Genomic DNA, 23,425 nt, shown 5'->3' with positions numbered 1-23,425 from the left:
TCACAACTGATTACGGTTTTTACAATGATCATATTGTTGAGTGCAAACTAATATAACATCATAACATCATGGTAACATAACCACATGATAGCATAATAACATGGCACCCATGCTACATATTGGAGCTTTATAACATAACTCATTACAGTATTTACATCCATACATGGGTGTACATCTAGCTACATCATCAAAATATAGATACTAAAACATATGCCAAATCATAAACCAAAATATATATAAAACATATACTAACCACCATGTCTAAGAATATATAAAAACATCATATAGCATATATCAACCATCATAAGGCATATATCGATCACCAAAAAGCACATACTAAACCAACATAAAGAAAATACCAAACCATCATAAGAAAATACCAAACCATCATAAGCAATCACCAAACCACCATATCAATGTTTATTTGCCTCAATCGGAAAACAAGGAATGTTACATGGCCCGCATCTAATCTTCCATCTCCAATGTAACTTCATGAGTCTAAAAGTGTTTCTATTTCACTTTAAATTGCTCGATTTCTTAGTTTTGGAGCATGAGCACCTTTTCTGCAATATACACTAAGGCTCTAGCTAGAATTCTCTATATGCTTCCTCCTGCTATACAAACAAAACAATCACATGATCAACACATTTAACATACTTCTTAAGCAATGAGACATGGAAAACATAATGGAATTTCACTGTCAGAGGCAATGCAAGTCTATAGGTAAAAGCCCAATCCTCTTAATGATATTAAAAGGCCCACAAAGCCGTGGTGCCATCTTGGCACAGTATCCAATCCGCAAGTAGCTCTTATTCAGTTTGATGCACAAGTACACCTATTCCCCAACTAGGAACTCCTTGAACAACATGTTCCTATCTGCATAACTCTTCTTCCTATCTTGTGCTTCCTTGAGATTCTTTTTGATCGCCTGCATCTCCTATTCCATGTCTACCAACATATCTAGTCCAATCAATACTCTTCTAACTAGATCACTCCAACTAATGGGAGTGTTACAGCTCCACCCATACAATGCCTCAAAAGTACTCATCCTCAGCGACTCTTGATAACCATTGTTGTATTCAAACTCTACCAAAGGAAGATACTCTTCCCACTTCCTTTGTTGATGCATCACATACATCCTCAACATGTCCTCCAATATCCTGTTGACCCTCTCTGTCTGTCCATCTGTCTGCAGATGATAAGTTGTGCCGAAGTCCAACTTTGTGCCCAAATCTAAAAATAACTCCTTCCAAAACATGGAAGTGAAATTTTCATCCATGTATGACACAATATTCTTTGGAACACCATGTAGTCTAACCACATCTCAGATGAATACCTGTGCCACATAACTAGTTGAGAATGTAGACTTCACCAGAATGAAGTGTGGAACCTTTGTTAAATTTTCCACAATGACCATGACGAAATCATGCTGCTTCATTGTCTTCGACAACCCTGTGACAAAGTCCATGGAAATAACCTCCCATTTCCATTCTGGAATCGCAATCAACTATAGCAGTCCACTTGGATGTTTACACTCTGCCTTCACTCATTGATAATCAAAGTATCTAGCCATGAACTCTGCTACATCCCTCTTCAAAGTCGGCAATATTAATATCTCTTCACTATTGTCAGTCTATTCCGATAACCTGGGTGACTTGAATATGGTTTCACATGAAACTCCCTCAAGATCACCTTCCTGAGTTCACTGCTATCTGGTACATATATCTTGTCTTAGAACCTGACCAATCCATCTATACCTGCACCTATACTTGTACCTATTACCATGACCTGTACTGTCACCCTGTTCCAAGCTATTCACAATCTCCATATACCGAACATCCCGTTGTCCTACCTCTACTGTCACCCTGTTGCAAGCTGTGCACAATCTCCATATACCTGACATCTCGTTGTCCTGCTTGCAAGATCCTATCCTGTAAGTCTGTCCCATAGGAGCTCACAATTGCCAAGTGATGTACATGTACCCATCTACTGAGAGCATCTTCCACCCCATTCTCTTTACCCTTGATGTACCTAATATCGAATTCAAACTCACTGATCATGGCTAACCATCTAGCCTACCTAGCATTCAGATTCGATTAGTTAAACAAATACTTCAACCCAATGTGATCCCTCATAAGCACAAACTGCCTTCCAAGAAGATAGTGTCTCCACATCTTCAATGGATGTATAATTATTGCTAGCTCAAGATCATGTGTCAGGTAGTTCTTCTCATGCTTGGTTAGTTTTCGAGACTCATAACATACCACCTGTCCATCCTACATAAGGATCCCAACAATCCCTCTCTTGCAAGCATCTTTGCATACCACAAACTCTTTGTCTGAATTTGAAATCTATAGTAGGGGTGCATGTGTCAACAACTGCTTAAGATACTCAAAGCTAGCCTCGCATTCCTCTGTCCATTCAAAATTATTACCTTTCATTTGCAATGATGTAATAGGATAAGAAATCTTTGAGAATTTCCTAATGAACCACCTATAATAGCCTGCCAGGCCCATGAAAGATCTTACCTCATCTACATTCTTAGGAGCTACCCACTCCATGATGGCCCTTATCTTCTCTAGATCTACTGCAATGCCTTCCTTGGAGACAACATGTCCCAAGTAGTGAACCTCAGTCTGGAAGAAACTACACTTGTTGAGCTTAGCATACAACTGATGCTCCCTCAACAATATCAACATTGTTGCTAAGTCCTCGGTGTTCTCTTCCTCATTTTTAGAATATACCAGTGTTGTAACATTCTTGTTTTTGATAAGTTAGCTATTAGCTGGAAAAAATCAAAATGGCATTGAAAAATGATAAGTTAGGATATGGACCAAAAACAAAATTGAAAAATAAAAAATGATAGGATTTATTATTATTTCAGGTCCATATCATAAACAATGATAGGGTAGTTGCTCTAAAAAAGGAAGGCAAATAAAAAATGCTAGATAAGCAATAAAAAGAAAAATATTTTCTTAAGAAAAATAAATTAAGGCTACTAGCTCAAACACACCTTTGAAATTGTTGTTTAGTTTAAAATAATGTTTAAATTCTTCAATCAGGTTAATTATTGTTTAAACTTGATCTCTTTGCAAAAAGGTCATAACGTATGATGAGCGGAAGTGAAAAAAATGTCAAATCAATATCGAATAACCACCAAATACATTTCAAAAGATATCATTCACTTCGCCCGGATAAACGTTGGAGGAATATTTTCGGCCCCCCTTCGATCGTTTCTTGTTAATGGGAGGGGGGTGTCCGAAAAGCAGTTCTAATGGTTGCCATCTTTTGCTATGTGGCATTCATGTAGTGTTTCGAGCCCGCAAAGTTCAAAACCGAAAACCACAACACCCACCCTTGAAATCCTGTTGGCGGGTTTCCTCCATCCAACCGTTGACCTTGTTCCCGTGCCATATCATAGACCCATTATCCCTTCCTCCATATGGAATCTACCACATCACTAGTCCGTTACACGTCACCCATTTTCCACCCGCCACATCAAAAATCCATTGCATCATACGCTCCAAAGCTATTGCTAGCCTTAGTTAACCATTTAATCTCCTGTTAGACATTAACTCTCGCTCCTCTGCAAATCAATTGCCTACGACTAGATTTAAACAGTAAATTAAGCTTGATTTCACCTATAAATATCCCATGGCTCTAATCTTTACCACTTTTCTGATTCCATCCACACACCAAAATCTTTATTCACCACTCTATGTATATTTCCCCTGTTGTTATAGACATTTTTGTGCCTTACAGCATAGAGCATGAAATGTCAATAATCTAAGGGATCCAAAGTCCCTAAACATGTTGTTCCTACCCCTAGAGGAACAAGGTCAGCAAACCACAGCACTTCAGATCAGTTCTCCACTGAAAAACACTCAAAAACAGGTCAATTTTGGATCAAAGCAGCTGCTCCACTAAGCATCTGCGCTGAATGTCAAAAGCTCTATGGTGTACCTGCGCTGCATAGCAAGTGCAACAAAGGCTACCTGCGCTGGGCATACTTTGACATGTGGAGGAATCTTTTCTCAATGTGCCAGTGCCCAAGAAGCTTCCAAAATGACACTTGGATCAAAAGATTCGCCTAATGATGAGTTAAGAGCTTCTAAAACTCCAAGTGGAAGGTAGAAACTCCGAGTGGACTCAAGGACTAAAGAACAACTGGAGTTGAAGAGGACAACATCGAGCTGACTTATCTTCACTCCAAAACTCTATATAAGGATCTCATCCCATGGGATCTGGAGGCCGGAATTTTGTGCAAATAATTGCTGTTGGTTTACAGTTGAGAGTATTGGGTGATTGCTTGAGGGAGGTGAAGAGGAGATTTCTTTCCGTCGGGAAGGTGATGCTGGATTGGACCTCTCACGGTTGTATCACCGCCTGAACCTTACTTCCTTATATTAATAAAGCATTTGAGGTTCTTCTATTCGCATGTGTTTCAATGGTGTATTGTCTTACTTGCGTATTTGATTTATGCTAATCCTTGAATCAATTATGAATGCATGCTTCTTGTAGTCTCCTTTTCTTGTCTTGTTCGCAGGATCTCGTGTAGCTGGGCCCGTGAGAAGACTTGGAGCTGGGAGCGAGCGGCAAATAGAGGAGACTAGATCGACCATTTGCGCAAGACATCGGTAAGTGGATCTCTTCCTTTCATGTCTTGCATGTCATAAAGAAGTAACTTTAGATAGCTTTGCTTCAGCTGTTGCTAAGGAACTATCACCCTTAGAGTGGGATAGGGTCATTCCGTGTTGGATACTTTTCCCCACAACAGACTGGCGACTCCGCTGGGGATCGTGTCTTGCTGGTAGCTTGTGTTTCTTGCTATTCATTTCTTAAACAAAGGGAGTACCAAATCGAACTGCATTTGAGTCCTTCGAATGCAAAGTAGAGGGCAGCTACTCTAGCCCAGTGCTGGGCATGTTTATGATTTGAAGAGCTGGTCCACAAGGACTCTTTTTAGCTCTTTGTGATAGTGTTCATCTTCCTTTAATCATCCTCTAGTGTATACTTGACTGATAGCCTCTAATTTGGACAAAAACCATCGATTTTTTAGCAAACTGTGACCCGGAATCTGAGAGAAACGAGAGTTGTCTCTTCAGTGCAGCTGCAGCAAAGGCTACCTGCGCTGCAACGCAGGTCCCGAAGGGGCTACCTGCGCTGCATGTCAGATTGACAGTGCAACACCTGCGCTGATCCAGTTTTGCCTTGTGCAACAGGGATTCCCCACTGTCTGTTGCCCAGTTTTCAGTATTGTTTTTGCAGCCTGTTGTCAACCTGTATACCCAGCTGAAACTACTTTTCTTTGCCTTCATTCCGCCTCAGTTGTATGAAGAAACCGTGATTTTTCTTATTGTATTTCTTGCTTTCATTCACAGTTTCCCGTAGCGAAAGTGAACTAGTCTTGCTATGACCTCTTGGATCTAGACCTATGAGAAAGTGTCGTTGTGATTCTAAGAGCTAGTTTATTGCTGTTCATAGCTGCTTGAGCATTTGCTTTCGTTATATGGTTCGAATTTCAGTATTTCTTGTGTTGAAACGAGTGAATCTTAAGGTGTTCTTTTGATTATTGGACGAGAACTTGTTTGCTTTCGCTTGAAATTGAGTTCGAAATTATACAACAGCTTTCTTTTTGTAATACATCAACATTAAGGAAGAAGAAAAGAAATACTTGCATTGTGCCTGTGCATTTTGACAGTTTGCATGTCGATTTAGGAAAGTGCATCAGTGTGTGCTCTATGATCTGTTTGAAAAGATGATGTCTTTCTTTTCCTTCAGTAGTTAAGATTTTCATAAGTTGAAAGAATTGAAAAAGCTTGCTTATCATTCTTAGACTGCATTTAGGAGTTGTATCATACATCACGTGGTGATCCATAAAGGCAAACTGCTAAGCAAGATCAACCTAAAAAGAACTGAATTTATCTAACAACGCTTTCAAACATAACGAAACACAGTAGAGGTCTAGGTAGAGACGTGAACCGGCGTCGTTAAACATAGTGACTGTCGATCTCTACGAAGGTGGGTGATTCCTCCTGAGGGACGATAGCACTAATATGGATTTGTGCTCTCGCGTACCGTCGCGTATATTGGGAGACCCCTATAGGAACAAAGCCTTTACCCATAGGAAGCCGTGTCGGCTGCCCTACTGATCGCGATGCAGTGAACACAGCATTCACGAAGATCGACCACTCGTACCGTAAAACGTATTTTGTGGTTTCGCGAAAGGTTTGGCACACCCTCTGCCTAGAACTCCAGAGTAGTTTCTTTTGGCCTTTTTCAAACTCTATAACTGAAAAAGTCCATCCGAGCATTTGTCACTTCGGGCTCATTAATACATCGAAGGACACTAGAGTCATCTTTAGCTTTTTCTCGACTCTTAAAAAGTGAAAAAGGAAGTTGTGTCTAAAGCGTCGTCATATAAAATTCATTTTAAACGGAACATAATCACCTCCTATTCCTGCGTTGATCTTCGAAGTTAGTCTTTTGGCATCATAAGTTCTTGTAGAATCGCTAAGAAATCTTTTCGATAGACTAGATATGTCTGAACAACCATCGAAATCTAGGACCGTGTCGTCTGACACAGCAACAGCAGAACCTCCTGCTGCTACTCCAACGATGTTTGCCGGTATACCATCTGTCCCGGCAAATTGTCAACAACAAGCCGGAGTCCAATCAGGGACGACAATATGGTTAGTTCCTATTTCTTCATTCGGATTATCATCTGGTACTTCTTATGTTGAAACTCAACAAATTGATCCAATGTGTCCTCAAAGGCCAATTTATCCTTTAAGTACTGGATTTCCACCATGTGGAGGGCAGTATGCTCTTTCATTGTTCCCTCCGAGAGAACAACCATATGAGAGTTTACAACAAGGATCAGGTCAAACTGGAATTACATCCAGCGGTTGGGTACCAATACTGCCTCAACGATCAGGAGTTGTATCTTCAATGCAACCAGTACACCCTGTGTCGAATATTACCACCACACCTGCTATGGCGAATGCGTCGCAAGTACAAGCGCTACCTGTTGTAATACAACAACCTCTTGTCTCAGCGGCTCAATCACAATCTCAGGGTAGTGCCTCCTTATCTGGAGCGAATCAGGCTCAAACAAGTACTGTGACTCCTCATCTTGGTCAATCATCCAGTATTGGTCAACATCAAATGGTCCAACAACCAGAGCTAGTTCAATCTCAACAACTTCCATTCCAACAATCATATCAAGGACCTGAGCAACAAGTCTTTGTAAGTAATGGGCAACCATGCTATAATGGTTATACCCATCAACTTTGTCAAAGTTGTCAGCATTATGCTGGTCTGCAAAGACCCATTGCTCAGGCGATACCATCTTATCCTGGATATGCTTCGCCTAACCTGAGCCAACAGTTGCCCTTTGTAGCAACTCTAGAATTGCCAGATCTAAACCGGCTGACGAATGATCCAATTGCTTATGCCCCTTGGTGGCCAGCGATTCTGCATAAACTTCCATCGGACATTCCTAAATTCAATGGAAATCCAGGTGAAGACCCGTCGAATCACGTCATGACTTTTCATCTGTGGTGTTCATCGAACACTCTAAACGATGATTCGATAAGACTTCGCCTCTTCCAGAGGACATTGACAGGTCCAGCGGCTAAATGGTATATTGAATTGCCAAGAGCCTCTTTCGACAATTTCAGCTCCTTAGCCACGACTTTCTTAACCCATTTTCAATTATCGATAAGGTATGAAACGGGAACAGAACTCCTTACCAACTTCAAACAGACAACGGCCACTCACATATCTGATCATATACATGAGTGGCGACGTCGTCGTAGGATGGTGAAAACCTACGTTCCCGATCAGCTGTTAGCTGAATGGTTTATAAAGTCGTTACTTCCGGCTATAACGGAAGATGTGGCCAAGGGGGGAGTCGTAACAGAGGAGCAGGTCATTGCTCGTGCTCAATATCTGGACTTAGTATATACTCAGTCTGGCACGCTCTACGACAAAATACCTGACGCCCCCAGACCTGAATTTTCAATTCCTCCCCCTCCTAAATCGAATACTGACTCTCACGCCAGTAATGGCGTGACTGGAAAACGCAAAATTTCTAGTCAAAATGCAAATGAGGAACTTCTTGCCTCAGAAGTAAATGCCATGTCGACCGACAAGGGCAAACAACTGAAGCAACCAAGGGGCAAGAAGAAAAGGAAACGGAAACCCCCGACAGGGTGTCATATATGCGATGAGGATAATTGGACGAAAGATTGTCCACATATAGCTGAAGTTAAGAAACTCTTCAAGAGTTCCAAAACCCCAGCAGTATTGACTGATCCGTTTCCTAATCCAAGACAAAATCTGGTTGCTAATCAAAATGCTTCCCGATCCCAAGTGCTTATGTTGTCCACCTCAAAGCAGCAGAATAATGCTTTGACAAGGAATAAAGATTACAGGAATCCAAAGCAGTTGAACAACAAGGCAAATAAACAACCTAGTAGTTCAACAACAACTTTGACCAAAGTCGTGCCACCCATCATTCCTGAACCAATGATAAAGTCGCCAAAGGGAGTAGTACACAAATCGACATTTAATCCTCATGCAAAAATAGCACAGAATTATAATATAGTAGAGGACCTAGCCCAATCGTCGTCCGCTATGTCGACACTTGAGGTAGCACAAAATTGCACCTCCCAAGAGCAAGCTTTATTATCAACCATAGGTGGGATTGGCCCAATGGATTCCAATCTTGTGGCCTTTGATCATAAAGGATATGACCCTCAGATACCAGCTCAACTAGCTTTCCTTATTCAAGTGAAAGCCCTCAACAAAACTGTTCATCGAACAATTATTGATGAGGGGGCATCTACATGTCTTATGTCGATGAGTTGCTGGAAAAATTTAGGCTCACCACCCTTGTCGAAATCGTCAACGACCTTAAAAGCATTTGATGGACGATCATACACTCCATAGGGGATTTTAAGTAACTTGCAAGTTGAACTGGGGGGCAAAACAGTAGAAGTTGATGTGGAAGTAATCGACGGAAACCTCGATTACAACATCCTACTGGGAAGGCCTTGGATATATGCCATGGCTGCAGTTGTGTCGACCTACTTGAGGAGGATTGTATTTCCTTTTCAAGGAAAAATTACAATCGTCGACCAACAAACATTTCTCCCCAACAGTTCTCAAGTTACGGGAAGCAGCACAATGATCCATGAAAGTAATCAATCGCTCCAAAATATTGGAGTAGGTCTCCTAAAAGACCCTGCCTTAATGGGTACTTTTGCCCTACCGCCGGCAGGTAATCTGGCAGAAGTAGCCACAGTGGAAACCTACAATATGAAATCTTCTATATCCAACGGATTCGAAAGATTCCTAAATATTTTGTCAGCATGGATCATCGCCCTAATGGAAATACTGTAAACACAGTGGGCCCCGAGGACGGTTCTTATCTCGTGTCAACCTCGTTAAAAAATGAAACAAGGAGTCATGAGGATAGTTCTTGTACTATGTCAACCTCATTAAAAAATGAAACAAATCCCCTTTTCAAAACTCAAAGGTAAACCTTCATTCCAACCACCAAGTTGAATGCAATGAAGCTTGGGGGGCACCCTCCTTTGACATGCTTTATTATGACGCTGGGGGCATGCGAACATAACGAGCAGTTTTGGCATAGTTCATGCTCGTTAAAAAATAAATGCAAAACCGAGCAGTTTTAACGCGGACTTCATGCTCGTTAAAAAATAAACATAAGCATGTGAGCAAGCTTCCCCCCAAAGTTCAAGCTCATCTAGAAAAAATGAACTGGTAAATAACCATTTGAGACCGTAAATTCATCAGCCATAAAAGCCTTGGTCGTGTTTGTGCACCGTCACCTCCACTTTTCATTTGGCCGATCATTCACATCCACCTGATTGTTCACCTATTTTGAGGAACAGCTGCAAAGAGTGATCCCACCTAGCCATCCTTGTAATACTGCCGTGATTGGAAAATTCCAACCTGTACCTGGAATCTGCTGCTATCCCTGTTTATCACTCGTTCCTCAAAATACGAGTCTTCTTTGAGCTCTTTTCACTGACTCGTAAAATATGAAAAGTTTGCCGAGTTTTGGCCTTCCAGCTCGTTAAAAAGACCGGAAGAGCTATCCCTCCTCTAGATTTTAATCTTTTTGGACCTGAGGGATTATTGCACAAAAAGATCGAGTGCTTGTCTAGTTCGGCTCGATAAAGCTATCGAACATTCATCCCTTCTGTATTGTTTTATACTTTTTCGGACTTAAGGGATTAGATGACGAAAAAGGGCCTTTGGAGTTAACTTTATGTACCTTTTTAGACTCTCTAAAAATGAAAAGGACCGAGTTGTCTTTGTCGCTAGACTCGTTAAAAACATTAAATAGCGACAAACTTGTCTTTAGACGAGAACGAGTTTCCCTATCGCTAGGCTCGTTAAAACATAGCGATGGGCTTGCCCGAAGGGCAGGTTATAGAACAAGCATATGTTATCCTTCTCAAGCTTGACAAAAATAAAGAGGTACTGGTCAGAAATGACTGGGGAAAAATTGGGAGAACCTCAAAGCTTAATGGTAGCAAGTCGCTCTTGAACATGACACTTTTGCCTCCGTAAATATCGGGTTGGGTTATTATCATTCACCGGTCCCTTCACCATGGTCTCGCCATACCATCCATACATGGGGTAATGCTACCGATCCATCACATCAGTGTCGTTATATGTTCAAGAGATGTCATTCAGAAAGTGTCAACCGGGTCCCATCCACTACCATACATCATCTTTCATCCTTCCATGACCGCCACCCTGAATCATATTTCACAGATCGTTTTCACCATCATCACTAGCTCCGTTCCATGTCACTGATGTGGGATTCATTAAGGCCCTCCTTTGATGGATCACTTCTTATCGACATCAGCCCATTATCCAAGAAGTTGATCTAGGAACACCCCCTCAGTACTTTGAAGCTTGCAAGCCTCAATGGCAAGTTTCTCACTTCCGGCGATAGGTATACATTAATGACCTACGACCAGGAGACTTTGCGTGGTGTTCGACGTCAGATCCTATATTCACGCCACGTGAATTGTGCTGCAGTACCTTGAGGGTCATCATCATTATCGGTGATTCCTCTCGCGCTTGTTAACAGTTTACATTATTGTCTGGTAATCAAGCGATGTCTTTCCATGTTCGACTTCAAGAAATTCTCACATGGATCGACTTGTACTAGAGTGAAGATCGGACAAGTTTGAAGACCCCGGATCTAGTTTCATCCATCCGGGCTGCGATATATATTCAGAAGATAAAAACATAGACATGTGCAGCAGATGATCATCCTACTAAAAGGATGATAATTAAAAGCAGAGAATTATCAGTCTATTATCAGACGATCGTCTGTTTATGTACAGCAAATGTATTTATAAAGCTGAGCATGGGAAATGCCCGCATCAGCTAGATCATGAAAAGAAAGTATGAAAAGATAATGTATTGCATTGTATTTTGTTACAGGTCACCTCCCGACGATTGAATGAACTTCGGATCCTCCTAATAAAGCATTTCACCCGATAAATGACCTCATACTTTAGGGGGCAACTGTTATAGACATTTTTGTGCCTTACAGCATAGAGCATGAAATGTCAATAATCTAAGGGATCCAAAGTCCCTAAACATGTTGTTCCTGCCCCTAGAGGAACAAGGTCAGCAAACCACAGCACTTCAGATCAGTTCTCCACTGAAAAACACTCAAAAACAGGTCAATTTTGGATCAAAGCAGCTGCTCCACTAAGCATCTGCGCTGAATGTCAAAAGCTCTATGGTGTACCTGCGCTGCATAGCAAGTGCAACAAAGGCTACCTGCGCTGGGCGTACTTTGACATGTGGAGGAATCTTTTCTCAATGTGCCAGTGCCCAAGAAGCTTCCAAAATGACACTTGGATCAAAAGATTCGCCTAATGATGAGTTAAGAGCTTCTAAAACTCCAAGTGGAAGGTAGAAACTCCGAGTGGACTCAAGGACTGAAGAACAACTGGAGTTGAAGAGGACAACATCGAGCTGACTTATCTTCACTCCAAAACTCTATATAAGGATCTCATCCCATGGGATCTGGAGGCCGGAATTTTGTGCAAAGAATTGTTGTTGGTTTACAGTTGAGAGTATTGGGTGATTGCTTGAGGGAGGTGAAGAGGAGATTTCTTTCCGTCGGGAAGGTGATGTTGGATTGGACCTCTCACAGTTGTATCACCGCCTGAACCTTACTTCCTTATATTAATAAAGAATTTGAGGTTCTTCTATTCACATGTGTTTCAATGGTGTATTGTCTTACTTGCGTATTTGATTTATGCTAATCCTTGAATCAATTATGAATGCATGCTTCTTGTAGTCTCCTTTTCTTGTCTTGTTCATAGGATCTCGTGTAGCTGGGCCCGTGAGAAGACTTGGAGCTGGGAGCGAGCGGCAAATAGAGGAGACTGGATCGACCATTTGCGCAAGACATCGGTAAGTGGATCTCTTCCTTTCATCTCTTGCATGTCATAAAGAAGTAACTTTAGATAGCTTTGCTTCAGCTGTTGCTAAGGAACTATCACCCTTAGAGTGGGATAGGGTCATTCCGTGTTGGATATTTTTCCCCACAACACCTGTCACCCACCTTTCAGATAAAAGAGTTTCCAAATGTCCCCCTGCAGCAAGATGGCTCATAAAGATAAAACATATAAGACTATCAAAGAAGGGAATCCATCTACAACATTGCTTGATTTAGATCACCTTCCCCTTGTAGATTCCCTATTCAAAGTCATTGAATTTTAATGCAAATTCGATTTCCACGAATTGCATTTATGGTTAAAACATAAATATGCTAATAAAGAGGACCCCATTCATTTTTGGGAGACACTTTTTCCATTATACTCTATCCCAAAACTCATCACTTCCCAGATTTGATCACTTGGTGTCAAGCCAGGTATGATCCTGTGCAAATAACAGTGATGACTCAGGATGGAAAAATCCTGATCACCATTACTACTTAGAACATAAACCAAATGCTAATGATACCTCCATCTAACTCCCTCAGCAATTTCTCACCAACAGCTCTCATGGACCTTTACAATAAACTCACCTTCCCACAAAGAGCCCTTATATTTGAACTTTTTCTGCCAGAAGATTTTGAATTACCTAAGAAAAATCCACCTTATTCATCTTCTATGTTCCCTGAAGCCACTAAACATATCATCTCCCTGCTATCATACCTCCTAGGCTACGAAAATGATCAACTTTTTGATGAATCCATCCTTGGATTCTTTTCCATTTTCAGTAAGGAATATCAACCTATTTTCATGTATAATTATAGCCAGTTTTTGGCTGACAATATGCATTAACAGTTCATAAATTTGACCATTAAAGGAGTTTTCAAATATAGCTCAGTCATAATCCGTTTGATTTTGTTTCAGCAGGGAGATTCATTGCCCATTTAGCTTAACATGTAAGATGAGCAGAGAGTGAATCAATTAGTGATTCACTGGATAGAGTTAGTGAAAGAAGCATCATCAAAGTTTACATTCTCTCAGTTCATAGATTCTTTTTTACATCCAGTTCTTCAATAACTCAATAGCCAGGCGAAGCCCAAAATTGGAGAAGAGATTAAGAATACATTGCACTTATTAGAACAGACCAAGACAAGTGACTGGTATCTGTACCATAATTATACTAAAATTAGAACATATGGCAGTGAATTAGCTCCATACAAGCTGCCTAAGTATGTGCCAATGTGGATATTCTCACTGGAATACATCATGCAGATGATAAACATGGATGAAGTCCATTTTGTCTCAAGTAAGAAAAAACCACAGTTCAAACTCAAAGCCAAAGTAGGAGCATTCATTTGTAATACTAGGTCTGTAGGTATAGAGGCAGATAAATTGTTGAAGAGCATGAATCTCCAACCAAGCTTCACCTGGTCTTATGATACTTTTGGGATCATTTCAACCCTTAGAATTTAGTTGAAGGAAACACCTTACAACCATACTCCTAGGCTAGAATTGGAGAAGTTTATGAACCAGGAGTAGTGGTCGTAAGGGACTCTCTTAGAAGTAGATGAACAAGTTGTAACTACTCCACAGGAAAATACCCCAATCACTTAGAGTACTCAACATAAAAGATCCAGAGAGGAAAGTCAGTTAGCTGCAAAATCAGTTAAATAGTACTATATCTTACAAAATAAATTGAACACTAGATTGTCACTGTCATTAGGCAGAAAGCCACCAAAAATAATTTATTTTGGAGATTTAGAAGATGTTTCATCAGCAGGGACCACTGATCCCGAACCTCCTTCTACTTCTTCAAATCCTTCTCTAGCTGAACCTATGGAGATTATTCAGTCAACTGAGCCCAGCTCAACAGAAGATATTAATATCTTCTCAACGTTTTTGGAAATCAAACAAAAGAATGAAAATCCTAAGTCACAAGTGTACAGTCAATTTTGGAAACAGACATCCACTTCTCAGCACAAACTTCTCTCTTCCTTTGACAGTGAAAGAAGAAGGATGCAAATGGAATTTTTGCAAGCTCAAATTCCATTTCCAAAATCCACAATAGAATATAATAAGACCATATTTTCATTTTATGTAAACCAGATACATCCTATTGATCAGATGGATTTGCATAGGAAATCATGGGAAATGTTATTTTCAACAACGACTATAAATGCCATGTCTCTTTCTAAGCTCAAAACTGCCATGTAAAATGTGTGGCCACAACTTAAGATTCAAAATTGTAATCTTTATCTAAAGATAACAAATTAAAGTGTTCATAAGATATTATTTTTAAAATTGGATATGATCCCCAAGACTATACAGCAATTGAGGAAATTCTCAAGAAGAAGAATACAGAGATAACAGCTTTGAAGAAATAGTTGAAATTGCCTTCAACTGAGGATCCACAAACCAAAGAGATGGTAGAAAATGAACAACATAGGGAAGAGATGTTGAAACTCATTATTGAGCAAAACATACAGATCAACAAAATGGAAGAGAAAATAGAAAAATTGCTCAAGGAAAAAGAGGTAGCAGAGCTTGCTGTGACCTCAATGATAGCAATTCCCATAGCAAGTACACAACAAATCTCATATCCTACTGATATTGATTCATATTCAACAACAGTTGAAACAACAAGGTTATCTCAGGAATTACAGGCACAGAAACAAGAGAATGAAAAGTTACTCCAGACCCTAGAGTTACACAAGGTAAAGAATGACACCATGTATGTAGAGGAAATGAAAAAGTAACAAAGGTTAGAACTCAAGGTCAAACAATTAGAGAGTAAGAATCTAATGGAAGACACTTTGGCCCAAGCCAAAGAGGACATCTGGATAGATATCAACCACTCCATAATAGAGGTATGGCCATGCATACAAATTATTTTTAGGGAGCAAGAATTGATTGCTAGATGCAGAACAGAGATAGATAATTAGAGGGCAGAATTGGGCACAAAACCCAAAGAAGTAGCAAGGAGGATCAAAGTACTAAACTCTAAGACTGGGCAATAGTTACAAGAGATAAATATTCCAGATAGGACTGCTACTATTTTGGAGGTTAGGAAAGTCCTAGTGAAGAAGAATCTACTGATTCAGTTGAAAATAAAGTGTGAAGCTTTGAACATTACATTCAAAAGGTTTCATTCTAAATTCAGTATTTTGAAAAATAAAGGTTTACCAGAATTAGTGACATCAAATGATCAATTAGTAAAATTGGATGATTACTGTGAAAGATTATATACTATTGCAACAGACAATAGTCAATTGGCAGGGATAAAAAGATAGATTACTGGTAAAGATTTTTTGGAAGCTTTGAGCCCTAACCTCACAATCAAATATGAAGTTGGACATATTTTTCTCACTAAACCCAATTTTGAGAGATATACTAAAGTTGATGAGATATTTATAAGAATGGTAAATCTGGAGATACCAAGTGAGCAGAATTGGGATCAATTGTGTGAAACAATTGATTAACTTCCCATCCCAACAAGAAGACAACACAACAGTGTTTGAAGGAACAATCATCAACAATTTCCTACCTAATAGGGACACATCATTCAATAGTTTTCTTCTCCTATTTTCTTTCAAGCTATTTTTGTAATGAGTTTAGGACATTTTTTTTACTATCCAAACTAGTATAATTAACTCTCTTCTACAAGTTATTAAAGGGGGTACCTTTCCATAAGAAATTTTGTAAAAGCATTGATGTACAAGCTTTTTCTAGATCACTAATAATAAAGAAAAGGATTTTGAAGTTGGTATTATACAACCTCGTTTTCTTCTGTAAGTTGTTCATGTGTTTCATTCATTCTGTTAATTTTGCATATGTTTAATTTTTACAGAGATATCAGGTGAGAATAAATTTGTTACATATATTCTGAAAATTCCTTCTGAAGTTATTATCATAAAGAGATTGAGATATTGGACTATTTGTCTAAAAGGCTCCCTCTAAATAATAAAATTGTCAATATCTTATGTAATTTTAAACATATTTTGTTTAAATTTTGAACATTTATCAATGGTTTTCCCACTTATGATGATTTATCTTTCTATCTTAAATTTAAAGAAATCATATATCCTTATTGTTCTTTCTGCACACCTTATAAATTCAAATCACTATGTGAAGTTAAATAGGAGCCCTTTGTTTATTTATTAGTACTATCTAAAAGAGTTAAATACAACATTCTTATAATTTGTTTTATGTATTGGTCCTCCATAAAAATCAAAGCCCAAAACCCCAAAACAAATACCTTAGATGCTCTGGCATGATCAATTGACCATTATCATCTCAGAGGTACAACATCAATCAAGCATCGTTGTTGGGAACTCGAATTTGATTAGTTTTCCTGGGACAATGATATAAATCCTATTCCTATAAATGTGACTAAAGGTCTATATAGGTCAAAAAAATTCACCTGGTGCCTCCACTATGCCAAACTAGCACCTTTTAAACACACTAGATCCCATTCTGAATCTGACACAGTTAGTCCTCTATTAGATCTAGAAAAACTTGTGATAAGGGCTAATTCCAAAAGAAGACTACAACCATCTTCTTATTCTTCAACCTTGTAGCTTGAAGATATATTATCATTAGATCCCTTTAGCAATATTCCATCCAATCCATATTGGACACAATTATCATCTAGGGTTTCTAAACTTGTAGAAAAGGGAGTTGATTTTATATCAGCTTTCCTTATTCACTCACTTGAAACATGTCAAGAACCCTCATTACCATAAGGACCACCTAAATCTGAAGCTGAATTGGGTGTTCATTTACCTGAATTCAAACCTATAGACTTCATATCCCCCAATACTTATTCATTCCCTTCTACTTCTGAACAACCTAAAGGGACTTTCTATTCAAATCCACTCTTTGAAACAAAAGAGTATATTTAGTCACAGGTCTAGAAGTTAGTTATTAGGACTCCCTTAAAGTCATTTAGGACATCTCTTCCTTCTTTATCTCCTCCTCCTTCACCTCCACACAGTTATTCACATTCTCTATCACCATCTTCTTCTTCTTCTTCTTATTCATCTACACAAACACCTCATACACCATCTTCTACTATGGAATTCCAACCCATTGTATAGACAAGATATGAAACTTTAGTTTTGCCTCAAAACCTCGATGCTTTCCCTCCTAGATGTTTAAAGCACCTTCCTAGATATAATGGAGAAACTAGTTCCTTAGCTGAGGACCATCTTCAAGAATTTCTAGACTTTGCATATAACATGAACATGGAACAAGAAAACGTTTATATGAGGTTGTTTGTCCAATCTCTTGAAGGAAATGTTAGAACCTAGTTTAAGCAATTACCTACAAATTCCATTAAGTCATGGGAGAAGTTAAAAAATATATCTAAAAACCAATGGGGTGTGAAGGAAGACCCTATTTACTTATTTACTAAGTTTGAAGAACTAAAAATAAACTTTCATGAATTGTAGCTGATTTCATTAAAAGGTTCAACAAACTTTACCATAAGATGCCCCCTGATTGCAAACCCCCTGTAGTAGTAGGCAAATTTAGGTTTCCAAAAGCCTTTGAAGATGATTTTGTTGTAATGTTGAGAGAAAGAACTTCTAGGACTCTTGAAGACATGTAGACTAATGCTATAGAGGTGGAAGCAAATAGGGTTTCCTCAGCCACCTTAAAAGCCAAAGAGGAAAAGGCCCAAAGAAAGCTTAAATCTAGTCAAGAGGCTTCTACTTCTACAAAAACTAAAACTGAAGATTCAAAAATTGATGATATCACTTCACTTCTTAGAAATATATCCAATAGAATGTCCAATATTGAAACTCAACCCAGAACAGTTCAACAGATAGTCACTCAACCTCAAAATTAGAATCAAGGTCCATGCAAAAGAACTCCACGATTACAAATTCTTCAAAGACCTAGTAATGATTAGTAGGTTCCAAATCCTTTGTTGATCGATGATCAACAGCCTAATGACAATACCATGACTATCACTAGAGACATTAACAACATGGATACCTCTTCTAGTCAGACCATTATTGTTCCTCTTTCACAAAATAAACAAGTTTAAGAAGATCAAGAATCCTCATAGGTTTCCAAATACAATGCCTTCTATGAATTTCTAATTGAAGAGTTAAACAAAAGATATGATCTCAGACCTAGACCTAGCCCTGGAACACCTCTTAAGGAACCTCCAACAATTGAACCTCATACCAAAGCTGTTGAAACTCAATCAACTACTAATCGACCATTAAATCAGCCAACTGATACAGCTCAAATTGATAAAACTGTCTTAACTACATTTAATGTTGAAAAGGAGTTAGGAAGAATTAATATCCCTCTTATCCCTATACCACTTTCAGAACTTTCTAAGAACCCTGGATAAAAATCAAGTCTCCAAATGGATACAAAATAGCTTTGTTGATGCTAAAAGTGATGTTATTAGCCTTCAGGATAAAAAACCAGCAGTCGTCTTTGGTCCTAGCTCAGATATGATAGATGAAATAGTAACCCCTCTCTATGTGACACTAAAGACAAATGATTCTATCGTATACAAATGTATGCTTGATTCTGGAGAATCACATAATCTCATGCCAAAGACCATCGTGGATCATTTAAATCTTGACATAACTAGATCTTATCATGATTTGTACACCTTTGATTCCAAGAGGGTAGCTTGTCTAGGATTGATTAAGGATTTAGTAGTAAATCTTGTCCAAATCCCAGTAAAGAGCATAGTATTATATATAGTTGTCACTGATATCTCTCCCAAATATGGAATGCTCCTTTCAAGGTCTTACTATGCCAAATTAGGGGGAACTCTTCAGATGGACATGTCTTATGCCACTATTTTGGTTTATGGAGGAGAAAAACTTAGGCTGTATATAGAAGTTAGATTTGTGCACACTATATGAAAACTAGATCAACCAAGGAACCATCCCATCTATACAATTGATCAAGATTTTGGCTGCTTTCAACTCTCTTCAAACCAAATACATGAATCTCAAGTAAAAATTGAAGATGTAATTGAAAACCCTATATCAAATCAAACTGATGTGTGGAAGCTATTCTTTGATGGTTATTATACAAAGGATGGAATAGGGGCTAGGGTAGTATTGATCTCAGTGGAAAAATAAAACATTACTCAATCATGTAAACTTGACTTTGAAGTTACCGACAATGTAGCAGAATATAAGGCTTTCCTTCTAGGAATAAAATTAGCCAAAAGTTTAAAGGTACACAACCTGAGTGTTTTCACTGACTCCGAACTCATTGCAAGAATGGTTAGGAATATTTTCCAAACAAAGCATCCTAGGCTTAGGTCTTATCAAAATGAGGTTAGGGATTCCATTGAAAATTTCTTTGATGCCTTCAACATAACTTATATCCCTAGAAATGAAAACATACAGGTAGATTCTTTAGCTGTCTCTACAAGCTCATTTAATATTCCTAATGAAACAAAAGTGGTATACCAAATCCAAGTCAAATATAGGTCATCCATACCAGATAACCAAAATCATTGGTAGGTGTTTGAGGACGATGAACAACTAAAATATTTCCTTCAAGTTGTAGATGAATTTTATCTTCTTCAAATTGATGAAGACAATCTTGACATGAGTAATCCTCAAACTAATGATGATCCAGAACTAAAATCTAAGATTATAGATCATGACATCATACAATTATCAAACAAATTCATTACTAAAGGGTTAATTCCTTTAGAGAAAATCTTTGATTATAATGATGTCCCTCGAAACCTCCCATCCATTTCTCCTGATGATGACATCGAATAAATCAATATTGAAACCCAAGAACAAGTGAAAAATATAAAATTCTCTACATCTTTAACCCCAGAAGTTAAAAATGAATAGCTTAAGTTACTTAAAAAATACAAATATGTTTTTTCTTGGTCTTATGCTGATCATAAAACCTATGACACATCCCCCATTGAACATAAGATCCCATTAAAAACTGAATCTAAACCCTACCAGCAAAAGCTGAGAAGAATTAACCTAGTTATTCTACCAACTATTGAGAAAGAGCTTAAGAAAATGTTAGATGCACAAATTATTCTTCCACTAAGATATTCTAATTGGATTGCCAACCTAGTACCCATCAGGAAAAAGAATGGTGAAATTAGACTTTGTGTTGATTTTAGAAACTTAAATAAAGCATCAGTAAAGGATAACTATCCCTTACCAAAAATGGATTAGTTACTTCAACAAGTTTCTCGAGCTAACAGACTTTCTATTTTAGATGTTTTTTCTGGTTACAATCAGATTATGGTCAACAAGGAGGATAGGGAAAAGACTTCCTTCACAACACCTTGGGGTACTTTCATGTATGCTAGGATGCCTTTTGGTTTGAAAAATGCAAGAGCTACATTCCAAAGAGCTATGGATATAGCTTTTGTAGGCCAGTAAATAAATTTCTTTTTATTTATCTTGATGACCTTACAGTCTTTTCTAATTTATATCAAAAACATTTAAAGCACTTGATGAAGGTTTTTGAAAGATGCAGGAAGTTCGGAATATCATTGAATCCAAAGAAGTCTCTATTCGCTATCACAAAAGGGAAATTTCTTGGCCATATAATTTCTAAAGATGGAGTATTTATTGATCCAAACAGAGTATCATCCATTCAGACATTATCATTACCAAGAAATAAAAAGGAAGTTTAGGCTTTTCTTGGTAAAATCAACTTTTTAGGAAGATTCATACCCAATTATGCTGAAATTGTTAAAGATATACCTAATATGCTCAAGAAGGGTCATGAAGTTAAATGGATTGTCTCTTCCAGAAATTCATTTGATCAAATCAAGAAATATATTTCTAAAGCTCCAACCTTGGCCAATCCTAATTATACCAAACCATTCAGTATCTTTTCCTTTGCCTCTAAAACAACCCTTGCTACTATTTTACTACAAAAGAATGAAGATTTCGTTGACCAACTTATAGCATCTTTTAGCAAACTCATGAGAGATGCTGAGCTCAAATATGACATAATTGAGAAGAATACATATGCCCTAGTCCAGTATTTGAAATCTTTTAAGATGTATGTTTTACATTCAAAATTAATAGCCTATGTTCCCAATAGTGTTGTTAAAACTATTCTCACTCAACCAGATACTGATGGGAGGAGAGATAGATGTATCACCCAAATTTTTGGAGTATGATCTAACTATGAAAACCACAAATCTAGTAAAGGGTCAAGGATTAGCTAAGATTCTAGCTGAATCTAATGGTAAAGTGCTAGGAATCAACTCTATTTTAGAAATACCAGGGGAGAATCCACAAGAACCTTATGTTTATGCAGAAGGGGAGAATCCATAAAAACCTTCCCAAAATTCAAATGAGAAGAATCCACAAGAACCTTTTGCGTATGTAAAAGGAAAGAATCTACAAGAACCTTCCCAACACTTGAATGAGGAGAATCCACAAGAACCTTCCCAGTACCCCAAAGAAAAGAATCCATAAGAACCTTTACCTTCAGATCAGACAATTTTTGTACATATTGATGAGAAATTTCTTTTATCAAATTGGTATCAAGATATTGTAACTTTCTTGATTTGCTTTTAATTTCCTTCATCATTCTCCAAAAGTCAAAGCAAAACTCTCAAATTGAAATCAATCAAATATTGTATCATAAATGCAAATATGTACTGGAAATACCCACTCAATATCTTGTTATTATGCTTAACAGAATCAAAAACAAAAGGTATCATTGATCAATTCCATATAGGATTTTGTGGAGGACATTATGCTTGGAGAGAAACAACATATAAGATATTAAGGGTAGCATTTTATTGGCCAACATTGTTCTTACAAGTAGGAGCAAAGGTCAAAAGTTGTGTCCCTTGCCATATGTTTGTTGGTAAGAAAAAACTAGCAGCTCTTCGACTAATCCCAACATTGGTCTCAACACCTTTTCTCCAATGGGGATTAGATTTTATTGGAAAGATTCATCCTACTTCAAGCAATCAACATAGATGGATCCTCACTACAACAGACTACTTTACTAAATGGGTGGAAGTAATTCCAGTAAGAAATGCTACTAATGTACTAGTGATCAAATTCATTGAAGAAAACATTTTATCCAGGTTTGGTTGCCCAAGCCAAATTGTTACTGAAAATTCCACAACATTTTACAGTATTAAAATGATTGAGTTTTGCCAGAAATATCAGATTTTTTTACACCATTCAACTCCATATTATCCTCAAGGTAATGGTCTTGCATAATCATCTACTAAAATTCTAGCAAAGGTTATCAGAAAAAAAGTAGATCATAAAAAGAGTTGGGACATTCATCTAATTTATGCAGTTTGCGCAAACAGGATTACTCCAAAGAGATCCACTGGAAAGTCTCCTTTTCTATTAGTTTATGGGAAGGAGGAAATTTTACCTACCAACTTCCCTTTCCTTGTTTTAAAGTTTTTTCAGGAATCAACTAATGAACTTGATGATTTTTCAAGGAGGATAAATAAAATCATTGAATTAAATGAGAATAGAGATGAAATCCAATACAAATTGAAAAAATATCTAAATAAAATGAAGAGCCTGTTTGATAGAAGAGCTAGGGAAAGGCACTTCAAGGAGGGAGATTTAGTTCTAAAATGGGATTCCAGAAGAGAATACAAAGGAAAACATGGAAAGTTTGACAACCTATGGTTCAGACCTCTAGCTATTGCTGAAGTAAAAGGGAACAAAACTTTTTTGTTGCATAATCTAGAGGGACAATATTCCACATTTCTTGTTAATAGAAGATTTCTGAAACATTATATTCATTATTGAGAAGTTGAAGTATATTTTACTACCATCATTGTAAAAGGTCCAGATTTATTTTACATGTTCAACTGTCAATATGATTTTTATAGCAAAGAATCTAGAGTCTAAGGATAAGGCACATTGATCTTCAAGTTCTCTGCATTCTACAAGAGAAAG

The sequence above is a fragment of the Pinus tabuliformis genome, chromosome J, assembly GCF_031772625.1.
Source record: "Pinus tabuliformis cultivar Carrire ecotype Pingquan chromosome J, CPIR1, whole genome shotgun sequence".
In the NCBI taxonomy this organism is placed as follows: Eukaryota; Viridiplantae; Streptophyta; class Pinopsida; order Pinales; family Pinaceae; genus Pinus; species Pinus tabuliformis.
The sequence above is the reverse complement of the archived record's forward strand: the minus strand, read 5'-3'. Positions refer to the sequence as shown.